The sequence below is a fragment of the Alligator sinensis genome, unplaced genomic scaffold, assembly GCF_000455745.1.
Source record: "Alligator sinensis unplaced genomic scaffold, ASM45574v1 scaffold456_1, whole genome shotgun sequence".
Taxonomy (NCBI): Eukaryota; Metazoa; Chordata; order Crocodylia; family Alligatoridae; genus Alligator; species Alligator sinensis.
The window spans coordinates 1,211,626-1,228,241 of NW_005842311.1; positions in this window are offsets into that span (position 1 = coordinate 1,211,626).

A 16,616-nucleotide genomic window follows, 5' to 3' on the forward strand; every position below is an offset into this window, starting at 1 on the left:
GGAATCATGTGTGTGTGGCCTAACCTGAGCATTTCCAACTACGTGCCTGTGGTCTGCTTGTATAGACGAAGTAACTGAGGCACAGATTGCATGAGGACATACTTAAGGCTGCAAGGAGTCATTGGTAGAGCCATGAAGCCTGGGAGCCCCATGCCTTGAGCACTAGTCCCATGTGGTCTTGGTCTTTTGCTGAGGAGCTAATGGTGCACCAGTCCACCTGTTGCTTCAGGAAAGGCTGTATTGAGACAGCTTAGGCAGGATCCCTCCTGGGCAACCCTGGACAGAGTCTGAGCTGCCCTCCATGACCCTGTGTTTCCTGGGGCTGCTGGTGACAGCAGCAGCATACCGTGGATCTCTGGCACCCGGAGCCCAATTTTTGCATTTGCAACCCCGCTTCCCCCCCACCATCTGCAGCCAATCACCAAGCCTGGAAATGCCGGCAGCAAAACTGGAAGTGCCGGCAGCAAAACTAGAAGTGCCGCCAGGGACCGAGCTCAGCTGGTGCCCGGGGGCGTGGCCCATGCCCCATCAGCATGCCACTAGGCAACAGTGTGGAGAACAGATCCCACCACCTTGGGATCCTATGGAGTGTGTAGTAGGAACCCTAGTCTATAGCCAAGTAAAAGTACTTAAGGGACTGTCCTCTGTTTTGTGGCAGGATGTGATTAATATCAACAACTGCCTAACAATTCAAAGCTGTTGGGCTTTCCTGCCAATCCAAAAATGGGACCAACGAAGCCAGCAGCTGGAAGAAATGGAAAATGCCCTTGTCCAGATCCATGCCATCAAGAACCTGGGGGTACTGAGGAAAAATGTGAAGTCCTGGGGCAGGACCCTGTGCTTCTGAATGGTAGATGTGTCTCTGCATCTGCTGAGAGGTGGCTCATGGGGTTATTGGGCTGTGGGTTCTGGGTGCATATGAACACAAACACACACACAAAAGTGACAAACCTGTGCAGAGCAGGGAGGGAGGCTCCTTGTTATTGTGCAGGGAGAGCAGATCCTTCCTGCATGGCTGGAAAGTTCCAGCTGTGGGATGGGAGACCCTCCCCAGCACTGAAAGGAGGGACAGCTGAAGTCAGGCAGTGTCCTGTTCAGCTCACACCACCTCAGTTAGCAGCCAGCATGGGCAGAACGGAGACCACAAGTGAGCTACTTGTGGCCTGATTCCTGGGGGCTTCTGTCTTTTCCTAACATTTCTCCTCTTCTTCCCTTGTCTTGCAGGGAAAGGACTCCGAGGGACTAAAAATTCCAGGCTGCACCTTCCCTGTTCCCAAAATCAAGATTCCCTCCCCTTTAGTTTTTCCCCAAAGTTTAATGAATCATTCAAAACTCAGTTAAGCTCAGGAAGTCCTTGCTGACCATGGTTGGTACCACACTGCAAGGAGGACACAGGAGTGGAAAAGGATACATCTGATGTTGGGTGGGGAGAGAGGGAGGAGACGATGCACCCTCAGGACATCCCAACACACCCCTGAGAAAAGTTTGGATCAAACCTGTTTGTGTTCAGTGATAGAAAGAATATGGTCACAATAGATGAGCACTCCAGTTTTTTGGAGGGTGGACCACCTAGAGGACACTCAAACCAGCTCACTTTGCCAGGGCTGGCCTGCTCCATAACTTGTATTTGAACAACAGGCCACAATACACAACTAAGGAATTCAAATGGTTTAGCAGAAAGTGGGACTTGGAGCACAAGGTGACTTCCCCAGAGTACTTGAAAAGCAATGAGAAGATTGAATCAGCCAAAAACTCCTGAAAGGGGCAAAAAGGACTGGATATAATCCTTCTCTGGCTTTGTGGGACCATTGCCCTCAGAGCCAATTTTGTGTGCTTTTTGTGGTGGCCCCATCACTCGGCCCTGATTGGTGGAGAGACCTGGGGGGCAGGAGGGACAAGGTGGCAGCTGCCATCTTTATGGCTGGCTGCCCTTTGTGCAGTCCTGCCCCTCAGTGCTGATAGATGGAGAGGCCCCTATGGTGGGGAGAAGGGACGAGGGGGCAGTTGCCATCTTATCTGCTGCCCTTTGTGCTGCCTTGCAAGCTGGTGCCTTCCATTTCAGCAGTGAGGACCACTGGCTCCCAGCATTATATTTTTATTAAGCTATTGATTTTGCAGGCAATTCCAGATGTCTTGGTTTACATGAAATCTGCAAAACCACAAAGGAAGTGGGTCCTTAATAATAGGGAGTCCTTCAGGCTTGGAGACTAAAGATAGAGAAACCAATCTGAATCACGTTCCTTCTCCCTACTCATTGTCTTAGTGGCACAGTTGGAGCCAAGATTCCCTCCCCAGACAGAACCAGAGTTACTTTTGCTGGGTGTGGGAAGAGTATGTGTCAAGAGTACAGCTCAAACCTAGTGGGAGGCTGGGGCCATTCCCCACCCTCCCCAGAAGCCCCGTGTTGGCTGGGACTCAGCTGGACTTCAGCAAGGTACAAATCAGGGACTGACAGCAGGAGGACCAGAGCCATAATCCTCAGGGTGAAGCTCTGAGATCAGTTTGCTGTGAGGGGAAAGGATGATGTAACAATAAGATTAGGGCATGGGTGGGCAGAATACAGGCTTGTGGGTCATATCTGGGCCAAAAATTGATCTTATCCAGCCTTCCAACTGCTGCTGGGAGCCTGAGGGGGGATGGATCTGCCCCACGCCTCTGCGTTCTGCTGCAGCTGGGGCTGCGTCGGGATGCACAGCATGCAGAATCCTCCATGCTGTGCAGGTGGGCAGGTTTGACAGCTACTTAGCTAATAGCATCAAGCCCCATCTCATGCAGGCCTGGCTGCTGGCAGCCATGATGTCAAGACTGTGCAGTGCCAACAGGAAACTAGGAGGCAGGGGGTATGGGTGGAGGGTGTACTGGGTGTAGGATTCTGCACAATTGGTGGTTCAGACTTGTCATGGCGGTAGCAAAGTGGTATAGCGTGGGGAGCAGCCATCCCACCTCAGGCTCAGGGTGGCAGCTAGATGGCTGGATAGGATCCATTGCAGCCCCCACTGCCATCAGCCCTCCACAGCTCACTTTAAGTCATTAAGTGGCCATCCAGGCCAAAGAATTGCTCACAGGCTTTAAATACAAAAACATGTCACAAGAGTCTGCATATTATTGTTCTCTATGCTCTGAGGCCAGGACTTTTCCCATATGGTTGCTGGTCTTGGAGTAGCAGGCATATGCTCACCAGGGACTAGATAGAGCCACTCCCTTAGCAGATTGTGGCAAGTGGGATGGAGCAAGGAGGGGGCTGCTGTGAAGAAAGCCTCTCCCCAAGCCAAGGGTAAGTAAGCAGCTCCAATGGGAAAGTCTGACCTTTGATTTTGGATCTGAGTTCTGGAAGGCAGTTGTTCAGCCAGGGGCTCTTATCACTGTATTCACGAAGAGCTACTTAAATGATGGATTGTCTTGTGGCGGGCGCATGACAAAATGAATACACAACACAACACCTTTACATTCAATAGGGGGAACAGTAATAGCCAACATGAAAAAGTCCTTTTGCACCTGTATAGATGTTCTTAGTGAGTTGCGCATGGCCTGTGGGCTGCAGTTGGGGAACATCAGCATTAGGTATGGGTGGCTTGTCCTCAGTGTAGCTGGGCACCTGCAGCTTCAATGCTTCTAGCTACAGCAATGCCCTTATAGTTCTGGGGAAGGTCTTGCAGTTCTGTTCCTGGGCCAGAGGAGGAGGGATGTGAAAGCACACAGATAAATTAGGCCAACCTAGTAAATTAACCTAATGACCATCCCCTAGTCACAGAGAGTGTTGTGCCAGGTGTTCTGCTCCCTGGGACTTGCCACATTGGCCCAGCAGAGTCAGGTTTTACCCCTGATTCTATACAGGCTTTAAATAAAAAAACATGTCACCAGAGTCTGCACATCATTCTTCTCTATGCTCTGAGGCCAGGACTTTTCCCATATGGTTGCTGATCTTGGAGTAGCAGGCATGTGCTCACCAGGGACTAGACTGAGACCCAATTTCCCCATCCCAACTCATTCCACGGTGGCCTCCAGGCATGCCCCATGTGGAAGAAATTGCAGGTCACTGGTGGCCTTGCCCAAACAGTGATCAGGGGCCTGGAAGTGAAATGGTAGATCATGGTCCGAATCCACCAGGCAGCCAGCCCCCAGGGATAGAACTTCTTTCTAGTGTAATACAAGATCAATATTTTTCTCATTACATGGATAATTCCAGAGTTTAAATGAAGAGGGTGACCCCAGGGTGGAACTTCCTCAAAAGTTTGAAATCAAACATCCCTGGGCCATGCACAGTGCTTGGTTGCCCTGGTGGGATGCAGCTGGCAGTCTGTGTCCAAGCCCTTCCCTAGCAAAGGAATAGGAGTGGGAATGCAAAGGAGCAACATACTGGTGCAAAGTGCTTCTGATGTTGTAATCGGGAGAGAAGAAAAGAAAGGAGTCTGCTTCTACATGACACACACTGGCAACCCTCCCTTTCTGGAGAGGAGGAACAAGGGCTGGAAGCAAGTGGGTAATCTACAAAGAACCTCACATTGCTTGGTTACAAAGCTTTGGCTCAAGAGGTGGGCTCTTGCCTAGGATTTAGATCTGTCGGACTGGTCCCCCTGGCAACTGTGATTGGTGAGGAGAGAGCAGCAAAGGTAGCACCACCGTTTCCTGCTTCCCACTTCCTCCTCCATGCCACATTTTGGGGTAGGGGAAATGGAGTGATGAACAGTGGCAGCAGTCACCCTCTGGGCTCTGGAGCAGCATGAAAGCAGAGGCTGCAGCCTGCACTGACCCTCTGATAAGCTCAGATAGCTCATTCCACATGTTAAGCACAGCTACAAGAGGTGGGAATGCAACACTGCCCCCTCTGCTCCCAAATATTTGCCTCCACAATGGGGTTAATTCGAGGGAGATTGTGTCATATCATGTCTTGGATGATAAGAAAGTTCAGTTGACAGAAGAAGTAGTCAATGCAAAGGTCACCCTCTGTGTGACTCAGGCAGGAGTCTTGGCCCAGCTGCCTGAGATGGATCCTACACTTGTAAGATGCAAGAAATGTTGCTCTTGGGAAGACAACAAAAAATGTTGAGGGAAGAGAAGCATCTGGGTGGAGAGTGGAGAAGCATTTGGGTGGAGCATCTGGTTACCAGGCACTGCAGCCTGGGCTCTGATCAGGTCTTGGGGCCAAAAGACAGGAGTTGATCCCAGAGCATTAATAAGAAATGTTGGCAGGTCCCTGTAGCAACTTGCAGGTTCCCAAAGGCTACAACACAAGTTGTAGTAGGGATGACTGGGAGAGTGATACCAGGAAGCTCCATGTCCTCAGCAAAATGTAGCCCCCAGACTCCAGTGCTGGAAGCGAGGGAAGCAGCACACAGGACAGAAGAGCCCAGATTAAGGGCCAAGTTGCCTCAGCAGTGGGAAACAGAACCATCTGGTGTCCCTGTGTTGCAACAACCCCAAAAGAAATGAAACCAGAATACATGCAGTAGGGGAGGACACTGACATTTTTGATAAGGAAGAGGAGGTCTCTTGCTGGGGAGACTGGACCTCAGAGTGGCTTTGCTAATCATGTCTTCTGTTCCTCTTGTTCCCCTCAGCTCCAGATCCATGGCAGCAGGCAAGGGCAGCCAACCCCAGAAACACTGCCCAGAAGCCTGCAGACCACACCAATTGCATCCAGGGACCATCCCAGCCTTTCCTGCCCCTTCCCCCACACTGCACAGGTCAAGGGCAAGGAGCTGATGTTTGGGTCTGGGAGTGGCAACCGGGTAAGTGTGGCATGACCTGAGAGTTTCCAACCATGTGCCTATGGTCTGCTTGTATAGATGGGGAAACCAAGGCACAGGTTTCATTAGGGGCTTGCTGATGGCTGCTGTTGACAGTGTGGAGGGCAGCACAGCCTGCCACCACCTTGGGATGCCATAGAGTGTGCAGAAGGAACCCCAGCTTGTGGCCATGTCAGTGTGCTTAAGGGACTGGGCTCTGTTTCCTGGCAGGATGTTAGCAATGTCACTGACTGCCCAACAATTCAAAGCTGCTGGACTTTCCTGCCAGACCAAAAATGGAAAGAAATGGAGAAGACCCTTGTTACCCATGGCATCGAGAAGCTCAGGGTACTTAGGTGAAGCCATGGGGTACAGCCCTGCTTTCCAGTTTGGTGGATGTGTCTGTGGACTTCCTGAGAAGTGGCTTTTGGGGCTGTTGTGCTGGATGCACACACTCATGCAGTCATAAGCCTATGCTCTGGGAGTCTGTGCCCACATGCAAGGATGTCCTGACAAATTTGTGCATGTTCATGAGCACCGGAGAAGGGTCTGTGTGTGCACAACTGTGCATGTCTGGCCACATGCATTGATGGACAAGCACATATGTGTGTCTTACATGTCCCTGCATCAGGGTGAAGAGGGGAAGCTGGTCTGTATGGGAATGTGTCCGGGGTGGGAGGCACCTGCTGTGCTGTGCTGAATCATCCTTCATTCCCTTGCACATCTCGTGAAACCTCCAGTTATGGATAGAAAAGGAGCTGCAGGTGGAGCAGTACTTTTGGTAGTGAGAGTAGGAGTGGCTTTTACACCAGAGACTGAGGCTCAGGTAAGAGGAAGAAGGAGATGAAAGGCTTATCCTCAGGCCATATGGTCATTGCCTAGAGAGGGTGGGACTCACAGAGCCAGTAATTTAATCAACTGTTTGAACCATTCATACCTGCAAACCTCTCTCACTATTACAGAAATGAAACCAAAGGAACGAGCTGGCAGATACGGAAAAGTCACTTGTCCAGCTCCAGGGCATCCACAAGCTGGAGAATGTGGAGCTCTGGTACATGACCTTCCCTCTGGAGTGATCTGTGGGCCTGCTGAGAGTTGTCTTGTGTAGTTGTTGGGGTATGGGTGGTAGATGCGCACACACGCATGGAGGCATGAGCCTGCATTCTTGGAGTCAGTGCCCACATGAAATGGTGTAAATATGTGCATTCCCATTTGGACTGGAGAAGGGTCTGTGTGTGCATGATTGTACACCTCTGGTCACACATGTAACCCTGGCAGTAGTGCTACCCGCAGCCATGTCAAAATTTTCGGAATCCTGGGGTGCCAATAAGTCTCGGTCTACTCCCACTCCATCTATAACCTGGGAGCACCACTCATTGGAGTGCTCTTCTGTGGTCCTTCCCACACCAGAGCACACACTAAATAACTATTTAAAATAATTTATTATGACAGTAACTGAGAGATTGACAAATTCGACATCCCGTAAATAATACACAGAATATTTTCAATGAGCTCGATAATAATCTATACCAGCAGATAAAGCAAATACTTATCATATAACAAAAGCAATTATGTTATCAACTTTAACACTCAGGCAACTTATAACAAGTATATATACTTAATCAGCCAGGTCTCCACAAAATCACTCTGCCCACAGCAAAGTAGCGCACTGTGGAGTGGATGAAGTGGAGCCCTGGGGAGTGGCGCTCGCTCTGCCTCAGAAGAGGGGTGGCGATGCCGTCATCTGGACAGAAGACAGGGATGCCTGTCAGGACCTCAGGTGTGGCTGCTCCAGAGACCAGGGGTTTTTTTCCCTTTTCCAGTCTTCCTTTGGTGCCTCCAATCAATCACACCATTCCCCAGACACTTCCCAAGGAAGCTCCCCTGTGTTTGGCACCTGGAGTGCCCCTTCTTGGCTGTACTTTATTGAGCTCTCTGCTGGAGCTCCCACAAAGCCACGATTCCCTGCTGCTTTCTCTAGCTGTCCCAGAGAGCCTTCTCTAGCAACCCCTGTTCCCAATTCCTTCCAGTGACTCTCTGCACTCAGGGATCTTAAGAATGGGGAGGGGAACTCATTTGCATAACCCCTGCTCTTAAGAGTGGGGAGGGGAACCCATTTGCATAACCCCTGCTCCTTTAGTAAAGGATACCAGGCGATCCTGGGTACTCAGTAGCTTGTGCCCTTGGTAGCAGCTCACTCAGCAACAATCCTTCTGCCAGTCGTCCTCTCCAAAGCAATTGTCCTGGTACCAGCCCCCACAGAAGCAGCCCTTCTCAGCACAGCTTCAGCTCCCACCTCCCCAGCTCATCTCCCCTGTTTTGTCCCGGGCTTCCCGCCCTGGAGGTCCAGCTGTCCAATCACGTGCGTGCACTCTGTGTGCTCAGCCTGCTGCTGAGCCTTGTCCCAAGAGTGCAAACACCCTGATTGAGCTTCAAGCTCTGAGGAAACCCTTCAGCACCTTTCCACATGAATTCATGGACAGGCACGTACATGTGCCTCTTGTGTTCTTACATTGGGGCAAGAAGGGCTGGCTGGCGTGTTTGTGGACAAGGTCCTGGGGGACACTTTTTGCTCCCTGCACGGACCCTTCCTTTGTTCTCTTCCAGTCGTGGGGGGAAGAGGAGCTGCAGGTGGAGCACTAGTTTTGGAAGCAGGAAACCGAAGCAGAGGTAAGAGGAAGAATGGTGATGAAGAGCTTCTCCTCAGGCCCATGTGGTTATGACCTAGACAGTAGGAAGGACCTAGATAGTAACACCTGCCCACATGGGACCTGGGAGGTACTCAGTGGTGCTGGCTCTAACACCAGTTTTTGGGCCTTGACTCCTTTCCCTGACAGAAACCCTCCCACACTTACTCCCTCTAGAGCCTCTGAGACCTTCTCCTCCCCCCACAGTTATCCCTCTTACAGATCCCCTGGAGTCCCGCTTTACCCTCCACCCACAGCTGCTTTCCCTCAAGAACCCATTGCCCCTGGCCCCCGGGGTTTGATTATGAGCAGCTTCCCCAGGGAGGCCCTTGTTTAGTACTGTGGCTCCACTTGGAGCCCAAGATGATGAGGTGTTTGGGCCATTAGGGCTGAGGCTGACAAACTCCTGCAGGGGGTGTGCCATTATGCTGGGAAAGCAGAGCCTTCCCTCACAACTGCAAAGCTCCAGGACAGCTGTGGGTTGGGGAGCATCCCCAGCACTGGCAGGAAGGGACAGCTGAAGTCGGGCAGCATCCTGCTCAGCCCAGACCACCTCAGTTAGCAGCCAGCATGGCTACAACAAAGACCACAAACTGGAACTATTGGTGCCCTGACCACTGGGGGCTTGCACTTCTCTACATTGAAGGCCATCAGGTTTTGGTCGGCCTACCTTGAAAGTGTGTCCAAGTTGGCCTGTATTCCCAGCCACGTCCTGCGCTGTGACTGCCCTTTGCCATAATTTGGTAGTGTCTGTGAACTTGGCCAGTTCACATCTGACTTCTGAATCTAGATCATTGATGAAAATGTCAAAGATTACTGGCCCAAGTACCGAGCCCTGAGGGACTCCACTGGTAACACTGTGCCACTTTGCTTTGCTCCCTTCAACTAGTACTCTGGGTCCAACCCCATAGCCAGTTGCTTAGCCATCGGACCATATGATGATCAGGGCCACAGTTAACCAGCTTATCCATGAGGACATCATGGGGAACTAGGTCAAAGGCCTTCTTGAAGTCCAGATATATGACGTCCACATCATCTCCCTTGTCCAGGGTATATGTTACCTGGTCATAGAAGGAGACAAGGTTGGTTGGGCAAGACATACCAGTCACAAAGCCATGTTAGCTGGCATTTAAAAGCTTGCCTTCCATTAGTCTGGTGTTAGTGGATCCCTTGACAATTTTCTCCCGTATTTTTTCCAGGGTTGGACATCAGACTGATTGATTTATAGTTCTCCAGGTCATCCCTCCTCCCTTTCTTGTAGATAGGGATCACATTGGCTCTTTTCCAGTCATCTGGGACCTCACCCAAGCACCATGATGTTTCAAATATCCTTGCCAAAGGGGATGCAATGATGTCTACCAGCTCTTTCAAGATCCTCAGGTGTATTTCATCTGGGCCCACGGACTTGTGAATGTCCAGTTTCTCAAGGTGTTCCCTCACCTGATCCACATCAATTTTGGGCCCACCGCCATTCCTGGCAGTGTGATCCTCCTGGGAGGGTGGCTACTTCTTAAAGAGGCTCTGCTGGAGCATATGCCAGCCACAGACAGAAGTGTGAATGGTGACACTGAATAGAAAAACTGAGCTGTGATCATTCTGATATTTTGCAAAACTGAGATGGGGAATTGGGGATTGTTGCTAACATGCTTTTGGGCTCTGACTGCTTCTGTAGTGCCAAATTAATTTAATACATTAGCAAATATCATATTATGGTCCTCCAAGGAAATGGGAAAAACTCTTTTAAAGAGTTTTTATGACTTAAACTTTATAGAGGCGTTAGTGTAAATCCAGAGTAATGCTGTCTGAGTCAGTTAAAGGATGCTTGTATAATGCTGGAACAATTAACTTTGCTTTGCTGTGGTGAGGAAACAAAATTCTAGGGTATACAAGCCCCAGGTACCAAAGTGTCTGGCAGGGAGAACCTGGGTAAAGTTGAGTCCTAGTGGGGTAACTTTTTCTTTCTTCATAGCCCGGACTCAAAGCTCTGCAGAGAGCATGCTTCTCTCCCGCTGGGGATGTTAGGACCCATCCATCCCAAACCTGCTGCCAATTATCTTAACACCAGCCAGTTTTCTACAGCTGACACTTGGGAAAATCCCTACCTCCTGCTGATTGGCTGCTGGCTTCAGCTCCTTTCCTTACAGTAACTGTAAGAGTATCCTGCACTGAAGGTGTGATTGCAGCACAGGCATATCCAAGCTGGTGTTCATTCTAGCTGCTGCACATATCAACAGCAGAGAAGCTGGAATGCACAAACATTAGTACAAGTTAGTAGCACAAATAAATATCCAATAGCCTGGGCAGGCTTGTACTACCCACACTGACATTTGTGCCAGTATGCCTTCATTGCTCTTGGTACTCAGGCTCACTTGACTGCTCATATCTGCGCTGCAATTGCGCTACTGATTGCAATGTAGGCCCACCCTTATTCCTGCCCCCAGCTGAGATCCATGTTCCTATCATTTCCTTGCCCACTTGTACTATATAATGTTTTATATATAATGTAAAGGAAGCAGATTGGCCACAAATATAATTTAATGGTACTACCATGCTTCTGCAGTATCCTCTCTATGTTTGTGTACTGTTGTCCACTTAGATTATAGCCTGTCTGAAAGGATCAATACATAATCTGTTTGTATAGTACTTATCATGCTGGAGACCACCTGCCTCTAGGTACTACCATAACTCAGAATATTCTTTCTTGGGTTTTTCTGACTTTTTTTTTTTTTGGTGATACTCAATTCATACATGGATTGTGCTTAATCTGCAGGGTTGTTTTTTTTAAACCGGGCTGGGATGCATATGGTGATGGGTGTGATTAGTACTGACAGTTCCGTATATTAAACCAGGGGCATTTCACAATTTTGGTCCTGTGGACAGGTCTTTGAGCTGAACTGGGCCCTGCACCACCCCCACAGTGTGCTGGGTTTGGGCCCTAGGGCCCTGCACTGCTTCTGCCAAACTGAAGCCCAATCCCAGTTTGGTGGAGGGGAATACCCAGGGGGAAGGCTAAGCCAGTCATACAGCCATGTGGCATCAGTAGGGAAGCAAGAACCAATTGAGATGCAAGTGATGGTGCTTGAAAAAGGGCCTGACATGAGTGTGCTTATGGAAAAACAAGCCCTTCTTAATGAACAGTTCTACTCCTGGGGTATAATTGGTCAAATCTGCTGCCTTTAGTGATAAAATGAGTGCTTGCTACTTCTTGTAACATTGTCTGAGCTAGATTTTAACTCCCTCTTGTGCATCATCAGCAAAACTGTTAATTGATTTCCAACAGTGGGCCAGGCAGTTTCTGTGAAAAAAATCCATTGAAGGTAATGGGGTTATTTAAGTAGAGCTGAAGTCCTAATTTGCCTGAAGCAACTCAAATATTTAACAGTGAGGAGGCATGAGCTAGAAAGAGCACAGCTTCTATTCAGCTCCCAGATTGCATTTACAAGGCTGGTAGTTAAGAAAAATACATCCTTTGAATTATAAATGAAGTAGATTTAATGTGGAAGTAAGTGAGACAATAAATACTGGATGCAAAGTCACTCTATACAGTTCTATGGCTTTAAGGTCTTATGACCACAGCGACCTGGTTGACAGCTGTTTTCCCCACTAGCTATTTTATCAACATATGCATGACTGGAGATAAACTAAGGCCATGGAAGGGGCATTACATTTGTGCTGGGGAAATCACCTCTTTCATGTATAGGCATTCAAGTAGCTTGTGGCAGAAGAAACCTAGTTTTTCCACCACAAACTGCTAGCACTTTCAAAGAGCAACTTCCCCACTCTGGGCAGTTTTCCAGTGCCATATATAATCTCTGTACACCTACATGTGGTCCAATCAGGATCCTTAGGAGACCGCCAGTATCCCACAGTCCCCAACTCTCAAGTCCCCTTGTAAGGGAGAGTGACTGTTTCCTTGATAGCCCACTCAGCACTGCTGCCCCCTTCCCAATCCTAGATCATGGAACTGAGCTAACGGTGGCTCTAGGGGGTGCCATCTGCCTGGTGTCTGTCCAAGATTCAGAGTCCTCTCGGGGAAGAGGGAGCTGTGGCCCAGCTGTGGGGCCAGAAGAACTCCAGGGCTAAGTACAGATAGTCAAAAAACCAGAGGCTGAATCAATTCAGTCTTTGCAGGTTAGTCTAAACTGCAGAGATTAAACTGAGACACAAGTAGAAAGACATTCACTTTTGATTCAGGAAACGCAGCCACATGCCTAAAGTAGCTCAGGCCAGAAGCCAGGGGGCACAAGAGCACACCTCCCAGCCTGCCAGCCAGTGCCAAAGGGAAAGGACTGAAGCTCCAGTGCTTTCCCCCGCTCCCTGCTCCAGCAGAAGGGGCATGGTCAGGCCCCAGCCTGGGGCTAGCATGCTGAGGCCAGGGGGAGCAGCACTTTAAAACCCCCACCATGGTCAACATGAGACCCCCAGCCTGGGTCCCAAAGCATCAGCTGTCAAGGTGTGACATCCCCTCACCCCTGCATTATCCACCACCTCTGTTCTCTCCCATTCTCCCCCAAGCAAATGACTGCTGCTAGATCTTGCACCCAAACTCTCCAGCAACCTTTTGGCTGAAGGGGAAAGTGTGAGGAAAGTTATTTTCAGTCTGCCCCTGAGTGCACTGGGTCGTTTGGGTTCAGCCTCTGTCCCATCAGCAGCACTTTATCAGCTTTGTCTAGGCTTAGGGAGGCTTGAGGCTGGCAAAAATGAGAGGAGAGGAGCACACCCTCTTGCAGGGGCAGCTGGCAAAGCCTGGGCTGCAAACCTCCCTGGGAAGCTGCTCAGACCAGCTTCACTTTCTCCTTTGAAGTGAAGCATTGGGTGGGAGGAAGCAGAAAGGAGGCAGGAGGAGATGGGCTCTTGGGAATGCTCAGCCTGAGTGTGATTTATTGGGTGGAGGAGATGTGGGTGACATGTGTATGTGGGGGGATGTGGGGGAGTGTGGGTTGTGTACGCATGTGGGAGAGGTGTGGGTGTATGTGTGTGTGTACATGCAACAGCCAGAGAGGGACTGCCCCCCCTGCAGGCAAACCACAGCTGACAGCTTGACAGCTCCAAGAGAAGAGCTCCAGGGGAACAGCCCAGGACTGCAAAGCATCCTGGGATGCTGGGGACTGTAGTTTAACTTTAACCAGGAAGGGGTCTGGGACAGAAGTTTCATAAACTAGTTTGACCTAAATCAGTTCAGTCTGATACTACATTCAGCCAGGTTTATCTGGTTTATGTGCACTGAACTTCAGTTCTGTTACAGGTTTAAACCAGTTTTTGATCATTTAAACTGGTTTATGTGTAACTTCTGTCCCTAGCCTAGTTCAGTTAGCTGGTGCAGTTGCCCTCTGCCTGACATTCTGGCCAGAAGGCAAGGTCCCCCAGCAGTGCTCCCGGAGCTGCTAAAGCACAGGCTCTTGTACTGACAGCCCCAAGAGAAGCCTGTAGCTAGAACACCAGAAAGTGCCAGTGTTCTGGTTTAGGGCCCAGGAACAGCCTGGGTCTTACAGGGTAGAGGGCAGAGAGCTGCCCAGCCCTGCAGAGACTCTGAAATAGACACCATTCCACCCTGCCCTTTCAACAGCATGGTTGGTCCCCTGCAGCTGGGGGCAAGGGCAGGGAGCATGACCCTAGCCCTCTCCAAGTGATCAGAGGGTTGTCTATCTCCTGCTGGTACCTCCAGCTGATACCCACAGCCTGTCTGCCATGGGGACAGGAAGAAACAGAGTGGCAGCTTCCTTTCACACCCTGGCTCGAAAGGTCAGCTTTGAGGTGACTGATGCTTCCCAGGCAGGGGACTGAAATGCATGTATGCCCCTCTTCTTGCCATCTTTTCCACAGTTGCAAATTTCCCAGCAATGCTGGACTTTGAACACCTGTACCTAGCCTCAGTGGAGCTGAAGACAAAGGTCAGGGCCTGATCATGTATAGAAGACTTTTTTTTTTAATTGCAGATGTCTTTATAAAATATCCAAACAACTTATTCCATTGTACCAAACTTCTGAAAACTTAACTTGTGAAGTGTTACATTATTTTAAACAAGTACAGTACAGGTTTCCCTCGCCAACTACTGGGGTTAGGTTCCTGAAAGTCCCCGTGGTTGGCAAAACCGTTATTGGAAAGACAAAAGGCTTATGGGGAAAATGGCAGGTGGTGGGCTGATGTGCGGCCATGGAAAACTGTGGTTACTCAAAACTCTTTACCATGGTAGCCAAAATGGTATATAGAATATTAAACGTGGATACTCAAAACCATGGTTGGTGAGGGAAACCTGTATATACCGTGTCTGGGATAGTTAAAAAGCCATGTAATCTGTTCTCTGACAAGCGTCTCTGCTCTTTTTTATTAAAGGGTTTGCTGCAGTAGTATAATTTAGAGTGGGCAAATGGGGTATCCACTTAACAGAGGGCAATGAAATAGCAGCCCCTTGGGGATTCTTTGCACAGACAGTAGCAGCCCTGCACCACAGCAACATCAGCTGGACGTAGGCAAACAGCAGCATGGCAGCAGCAGCCAGAGCCTTCAAATCCCCAGAGTAGGTAAGGCTGACCACCCTCCACTCTACATCCAACATTCAACCCAGGGCACAACATTTCTTAGCTCTGCCTCCGATTTGATGTAATATGAATATAGTAAAAGTATTATTTAGCTTTTATTATAGGTGGATTACTTATTCCTGTGATGTTCTATATAGTAGCTTTAGAAATTATAGGTTTTTTGTTAAATGCGCTGCTCTCCCCTGAAGTTTGCAACTGAAAACGACATACAAAGGAGAGGAGCTTCTACTACATTGGAATTATTTTCTCTCTGAGTTTACCAGAAATGGGGGTATCTTAACAGACGGAGGATAACTGCTTGTCAGGGATGACTTTTAAACAACTACAAAGTGGCTTCAACTCTAGACCAGTTTCCTCACCTTTTTAGACCCCAGGAATCCATTGTTAGATTCAAGGCATTTCAGAAAATACCAGTTCTTAACTTTCACTCATTTTTTGACTACAGAAATACAAAAGAGCAATTCTTCTGTGGCAAAGAGCACAATGAAGGCTACAAGTCAGAATGTTTTTGACGCTCTAGATTTGTAGTTGAAATCTCTGAGTTTATCTTATAAACAGGGATCCTGTTTTTTTCTGTTTAAAAATCTGAAATTCTCTGATAAACCCCTGACAAAGAGTTTTTCAACCCAAAAGCTTGCTTAATAACTATATGGTGCTCTACGTCAAGGAGAAATACACATCCTCAACAAGTAGCACAAGGTCAGAGGAGGGGCACACTGAAGTGCTCTGGGTTAAAATACAAGAAAGTTGAGGGGAACAGTAGGGGTCTACTATAGACCACCCAGCCAAGGGGAAGAGCTAGAATGAGAATTCTTAAGTCAGCTCACTGAGGTAGTTAGGTCAAAGGCTGTGGTCATCATGGGTGACCTGAACTTTCCAGACATCCGCTGGGAAGAGCAGTCCGCCAAGTCTGACCGCTCACGTAGGTTCCTAGCTAAGATACAGGACCTCCATCTATACCCAGAGGTGCTCAGCCCCACTGGGGAGATGCCTTGTTGGACCTGGTCCTGGCCACTGGCGACGACTTGGTGAGAGGTCTGCGGGTGCTCAACCACCTGGGCAACAGCGATCATCGCCTGCTGGAATTCACCATCCAGCGCAAGGTGGCAAAGGCCTGCAGCAAGGCAGCAGCCCTGGACTTCAGTAGGGCGGACTTGAATGAGGTAAGGAGAATAGTCAGGGAGGCACTGAGGTCCCAGAGAGGAGCAGAGTCGGGTGCCCAAGTAGAGTGGTCGTTCCTTAAGGAGATGATCCTCCAAGCCCAAAGGGAGGTAACCCCAACACGGATCAAAGGGAGCAAGAGGGCACAAAAGCCCCCTTAGCTCACTAAAAGCATACAGGAACGTCTCCTAGCTAAAAAGGAGACGTACACCCAATGGAATGGAGGAGCCACCACCAGGGAGGACTATACCTCAGTTGCTTGGGGCTGTAGGGGGGTGGTCAGGAAGGCCAAGGTGGAGATGGAACTGGGACTAGCTACCCAGATCAAGGACAACAAGTTCTTTTTTAAATACATAGGGGGTAAAAAGAAGGTAACGGGTAACATGGGGCCGCTGAGAGACACACTAGGAAATCTGGTCATTGCACCAGACGACAAAGCTAACCTATTTAACAATTTATTTGCCTCCATTTTCCTGAGCAGGGATCGGGTCACCCCCCCCCCC